The following is a 6,000-nucleotide window of genomic DNA, read 5'->3' on the forward strand; positions in this document are numbered from 1 at the left end:
AAAAAGAGTGTTTCCTGGATATTACTTTTGAAATGTATCCATAATAATGCACAGAGTTTGCACCTCGATTTCAATAAAGATTTTGAGTGAATTCAGTGATCATGTGGCATGGTGCACAAATACAATATCAGTCCTTTTTCAGTGCTCTAAGTGATGAGGAATTTTATTTTATTTTGCATGTTTACACCCAGTCAGAAATCTAAGGAACCATGATAAAGATTCTTACTGCTTGAAATGACATTACAAGAGTCTGGTTTCTTTGATGTTACATTTATTCAATGATAAGTTATTGCTTGGTTAATGATCAAGTGCATTTACCCTCTGCTTCCAGTGAGGGATGTATGTTTGGGTGAATGAGTCTGGTGGCTGGGCAAGATTCTGTGTGCATAAGATAAATGTTTTGGATACTCCATGCGACCACATCAACATATATCTGCATGTAGGAGCATATAAATTTAAATTAATAGGTCATTGTTTGTCTTTCACAATCTGTTATGAGTGTTAAAGATAATATAATCCTTCTTGCATCCGTTTTTCCATTATTGGTCATCAAATTGCTTGCAGTTACAAAAAGAAGATAAACTTACTAAGCTTATTCAAAGTCTTTGTAAACAGGTGCCACTCCAGTGAATTAAATTAAAGACACCTGCTTATGTTTGGCCAGAATTTCTAGTTTTTAGAACAATAGTAATAACTGTGTCAACTATTCTGTTGCCAAATCCTGTCAAAACATTTCTGTTTCTGCATATCATCACGATCGTGCTAAATTTATATACCCCCCTTCCCCAGGAACTGTTCCTTAGTTACTTTAAAATGCAGAACCTGCAGAGGGAGCTCAAATCATTTGTTTTGGGGGGTCTTGAACTGTAGGGGTTTTAGTCATTTATTTATTGGGAGATAAATGCAATTGTTTACCCAGGCAGCACAAACCTGGGCTATTTACCTTGATATCTGATTTTACGACAAGATTGCACACACTTGTATAACACAGCCTTAGGGAATGTTTCATTTGCCAGCAGATGGAAGAACATTCGTTTGAATTTAGTTTTCTTGCGTACTTTTACATAACTGGTGTGGCTATGTGTTTTTACGTGGGTTTTTTCAATATTGGGTGGGTGGGTGAGGGACCCAAGGCACAATCCAATCAAAGGTAAATGTTACTGAATACCATTGATTTAACAGTATAGGATATCTGTTTTAAAGTCACCCATAGAAATTAATGGAATTTAACATTGCTTAAATATGGAAAGATAATAGCCTGAGTTTCTCTCTCTCTCTCTCTTTCTCTCTCATATGTAACTCAGGATGACTTGGGGTCCAGTTTTAGAGGACAAACTACATGTATCCTGTTGCAGTTCTTAAAAAAAGTTGTACAGTAGCTTCAACTTTTCCCTTCAAAACAGTAGGAAGTAGGTGTTGGATTATTTCTTAGTTGATACCTACATTTGTTATGAAGGAACAAATGGGGATTAAATCTGTGTACACTATTAAAAGCTTGTGTGCTATACTCAGGAATTAAAAACTTGGACCTACTAAAAGAAGTTATGCTGTTTATCTACATTATCATTAAACACAGGTTTGCTCTGGCCCAATTCCATTATATATGAAGCACTCTCCCCACCATTCCCCTAATAAAGCTGGAAAAAGCCAGTTTGGAACTTCCGAAATATGTTGTTGTTGTTAATTTGAATTTATATACTGCCCTATACCCAGAGGTCTCAGGGTAGTTCACAGAATAAAATCAAAATATAAAACCAGAAAATACATAATCAAAATAAAAATGACAATGACCCAATAACCCTTCCCCTTCTAAGTACATTTAAGGCAAATGGGCAACTGTAGTGGCTCAGTTGCTTTGGGTGGGTGTCTAGATATTGTGACATGTAATTGCTTTCCCCTGAAGTGATCTTAACTTGCTATATATTAACTTGCATTGTTGATATTAGAAAATATGTGTGGGAGCCTTTGCTTTGGGCCAGTATCATGGATGTAGCCAGGATACTTGTTGCGGGGGGCAGGCCTTTCCTTAAAGGGGGGGTGAATCTGAGTTAGCTATATGTTTTTATTGGTTTTTATTGATTTAAGGGGGACAGCTGCCCCCCGCCCCCCTTGGCTATACCCATGGTGACAAACGGCATTGCTTTTTAAGGATGGCATACATACTTTTAAATGTCCCAGTATTTAGCATTGAGATAGCATAACTTTAAGTACTATAAAATTAGCTAATAGTTTGCATGTCTTCTCCAACGGAGATTTGGAGGGTGGCATAAAGAGAACAGGCCTTTTCAATTGTGGCCTCCTGTTTGTGGAATGCTCTGCATTAATGTGGTAGTAGTAGTAGTAGTAGTAGTAGTAATAATAATAATAAATTTTATTTGTGCCCTGCCCTCCCCAGCTGGGCTCAAGGGGCTAACATCATACAAATAACACAGTATACATAAAAACAGGCACCAATTAATTAAAATACATCTTTAAAATAATTCAGACAAATTAAAATCTGGACAAATGGCAGTTATCAGGTTAAGATTGAGAGCGGTTAATACTTGCCCAGGATCAGCTGTTTTCACTGATCATATAAGGACCCGTGAACAGGCTGGGAGGCCTCCTTTATGCTTGTTCTTATACAAAGGAAAATAGGTCAGACTGCCCCCTGGCCAAAGGCCTGGCGGAACAGCTCCGTCTTACAGGCCCTGCGGAAAGATGTCAAGTCCCGCAGGGCCCTAGTCTCTTGCGGGAGAACATTCCACCAGGCCAGGGCCATGGTCGAAAAGGCCCTGGCTCTGGTTGAGGCCAGTGTAATTTCCCTGGGGCCTGGGATCTTTAGAGTGTTGTTGTTTGCAGACCGTAAGGTCCTCCGTGGGGCATACCAGAGGAGATGGTCCCATAGGTATGAGGGTCCTAGGCTGTATAGAGCTTTGAAGGTTAAAACCGGCACCTTAAACCTGATCCTGTAATCCACCGGCAGTCAGTGAAGCTGGTATAGCACTGGGTGATTTTGATCCTGTTGTGAGGACCCCATAAGGAGTCTCGCTGCAGCATTCTGTACCCACTGGAATTTCTGGGTCAGTTTCAAGGGTGAGTAGAGTGAGTTACAGTAGTCAAGCCTGGAGGTGACCGTCGCATGGATCACAGTGGTGATGTCAGGGCGAGAGAGGTAACGGACCAACTTTTTTTTTTGAGACCATTTTGGCTGCCTTTGTTCGTCCTTGTGTGTGGAAAGACAGTGTTTTCACCAGACAATATATGCCACATGCATATATTCTACAATCCTGAATGAGTATGAAAAAAGTTTTATGTTGAAGAGAAAAGTCTGAGCTACAAATGTTACTATAGAAATCAGATTACTACAGCGTACTGTTGCCTGAACAACTGTTGTATAATACTGTGAAATAGTTTTTTTAATAACTCAATTTTAATGTGCACAATTAAAAAATATTTTTGTTTCCTTTCTTCTATTAACTGTGCATTTAAAAAGATCAAATGGAGAAACTCACTCTATTCAATAAGGTAAAGGTAAAGGGACCCCTGATCATTAGGTCCAGTCGTGACCGACTCTGGGGTTGCAGTGCTCATCTCGCTTTATTGGCCGACGGAGTTGGTGTACAGCTTCCGGGTCATGTGGCCAGCATGACTAAGCCGCTTCTGGCGAACCAGAGCAGTGCATGGAAACGCTGTTTACCTTCTCGCTGGAGCGATCCCTATTTATCTACTTGCACTTTGACGTGCTTTTGAACTGCTAGGTTGGCAGGAGCAGGGACCGAGCAACAGGAACTCAACCCGTCACGGGGATTCGAACTGCCAACCTTCTGATCGGCAAGTCCTAGGCTCTGTGGTTTAACCCACAGCGCCACCCACGTCCCACTCTATTCAGTAGGGGTAGGGAATTCTAGAGTAAGACTCACTTGAGACTTGTCTCATTTTAGCCCTTACACAAAGTTTTGGAAAAATCCTAATTTGCTTCTGAATTTGAAAAATGAACATTTTTAACATCACACCTGATCTGGCATTACAAACTTTCAGGAAAAGAGTGAAACTTCCATCAAGCTTCCCTTTCCTCATCATGGCTGATTCTAGAACGAATGGACATGGGAGAACTAAGGAGAGGGGGGCTAGTTACTGCAGCTGTTGTTGGGTTAGAGCTCCGGCTTGCAGCAGTTCTGAAGCTGGAAGCTCAGAAACATCAGGTAGTTATTTATCCTGTGAAATGCCACCAAGCTGTATACAAATGAGAGAACTTCAAGAGGACTAGGAAGAACAGCGATGCCATGCTCGTCTTGTAAATCATCATGACTTCTCAGATATATAATTAAGAATACATGAAATTCTTAAATATTGGATTGGATTCAGAGAATCACGAGTACAGTGAAAATAGTGACTAGCATTGTGTGTCATGCACAAAGTTACTCTCCCCCAGGAGCAGAACAAAAAAACCTAGAAATCGGGTATGGGTACAGATAGGCCATAAGTTACCGATACAGCAGGTATGTGGGGGTGGCTAGGCAAAGGCAAAGGATTGGCTGTTGGAGAGCGTGGCTCTTGTCCAATGGATATGACGCCAACTCATCTTCTGGAGCCACCACCTGCAAATTGCTGGCATAGCGGTCCCCAGTGTGGTGTAGGCCAAGAATCTGGGTTCCACTTGGCAACCTGGGTTGAGCTGTGAAAGGTCAGGCCCCCAGAGCCAGGCAGGAGACCTACCACACCACCCCTAAGACCACGTAAGGGGGTCTTTCTTATATGAGCAATTATCCTACTGAAATTGTGACAAAAGTAGAAAATGAACACATAACAGTGTAACCAACTCTTCCTGAGGGAAAGTTGAATATGCCACACCATGGGTCACGCAAGTATGAGCAAAATACATTTCCAACCCTGTCAACCAGTGAGCAACCTAGTTCCAAGCAGCAGGCCTAACCTTGAGGGAAGGAAGCTGGAGACCAAGATGCTCCTGAGGAATCCCCTAAGACCCAAACAGTTCCATACATGGCCGTTTCCTTGTGGGGCTTGTTATACAGCTCATATAAGGTTACTCAAGGCAGACCTTAATGCCAAACCCTTGTCTTCCATTATCTATAATTCTGAACTCCAACTGTGGTCTAAGCACCAAAGTTGCTTACCTGTTTAAATTCTTCATCGGCTCACCATTTCCTTTTCCATGGTTCAAAAGCCTCTGGAGATGGAGCTGCTGCCATGGTGATGCTCCATGCTATTTTTCTAGGAAAAGGGTTGCCGGAGCTCACCACGAACTTCTCCCTTCTTCTCTCAGAATTGCAATGGAGCCAACCTGAGAGGTGCTGGAGCTGAGCTCTGGTGAGCTCTGGCTGAAAAAAAGCCCTGATGATGTTTTGTCCATTTAGACATCAAGCCAGACAATAGCACAAATTATGGTTTATAAACCCACATCAAACCATGGTTTCTGATTTTGTTTTGCTGGATAATCACAAACCATGGTTTGCTAATTCAGACATCACATCCTTTAACTCAAATTAACAAAGTGATAACCCACAAACATAGACTTCTTGCATCTTGTGCATGAATAAACCTACAATAATTTTGATATACTTAATCCTGTTGGTCTACATATAAAAAACTGATATTTACCCCTTTGAAACTAATGGCTACCTTATTGATGAATACATTGTTTTCTGTCAGCCTATTGGTTGGTACTGCTTTAAATTAGAGCAGTGTATTTTTTAAAATGTTAATTAAATAATACATTCACACAAAGGTTAAATTTAGTGATTCTTAAATCAAGGGTAAAATGGTGATTAGTATGAATTTATGTATGTTGTGGTGTTCTTTTCTTCCATTTTCCAAGTTCTGTGAGTTCTGCAATTATTTTAAAAGTGGGTTAATTACGAGCATTGTGATGTAAGTGTACTGTTGCTTCACCTTTGAAACATCTTCTCGCTTATACTTCTCTTCCTGTTTCTTTGTGAGATATTTTTCTTCTTCCAGATGTTAGTATAATGTATGCCTTCCTAATAAATTCACCATTTC

At 40.7% G+C, this 6,000-nt stretch overlaps 1 protein-coding gene across 4 annotated transcripts in view; it reads left to right on the plus strand.

Moving 5' to 3' along the window:
• FOXP2 (forkhead box P2) overlaps positions 1 to 6,000 on the plus strand; it is a 318,364-nt gene that overhangs the window by 110,908 nt on the left and 201,456 nt on the right. For 2 of the 4 annotated variants that reach the window (XM_081023626.1, XM_081023628.1), the window contains exon 1: positions 1,389 to 1,409. The exons of the other annotated variants lie outside the window; for them this stretch is intronic. The gene's annotated coding sequence lies outside the window, so the exon portion shown is untranslated. Of the gene's footprint in view, positions 1 to 1,388; positions 1,410 to 6,000 lie in introns of those variants that run through there. 4 annotated transcript variants of the gene reach the window in all.

This window comes from Podarcis pityusensis (assembly GCF_964106645.2).
Source record: "Podarcis pityusensis genome assembly, chromosome: 10".
In the NCBI taxonomy this organism is placed as follows: Eukaryota; Metazoa; Chordata; class Lepidosauria; order Squamata; family Lacertidae; genus Podarcis; species Podarcis pityusensis.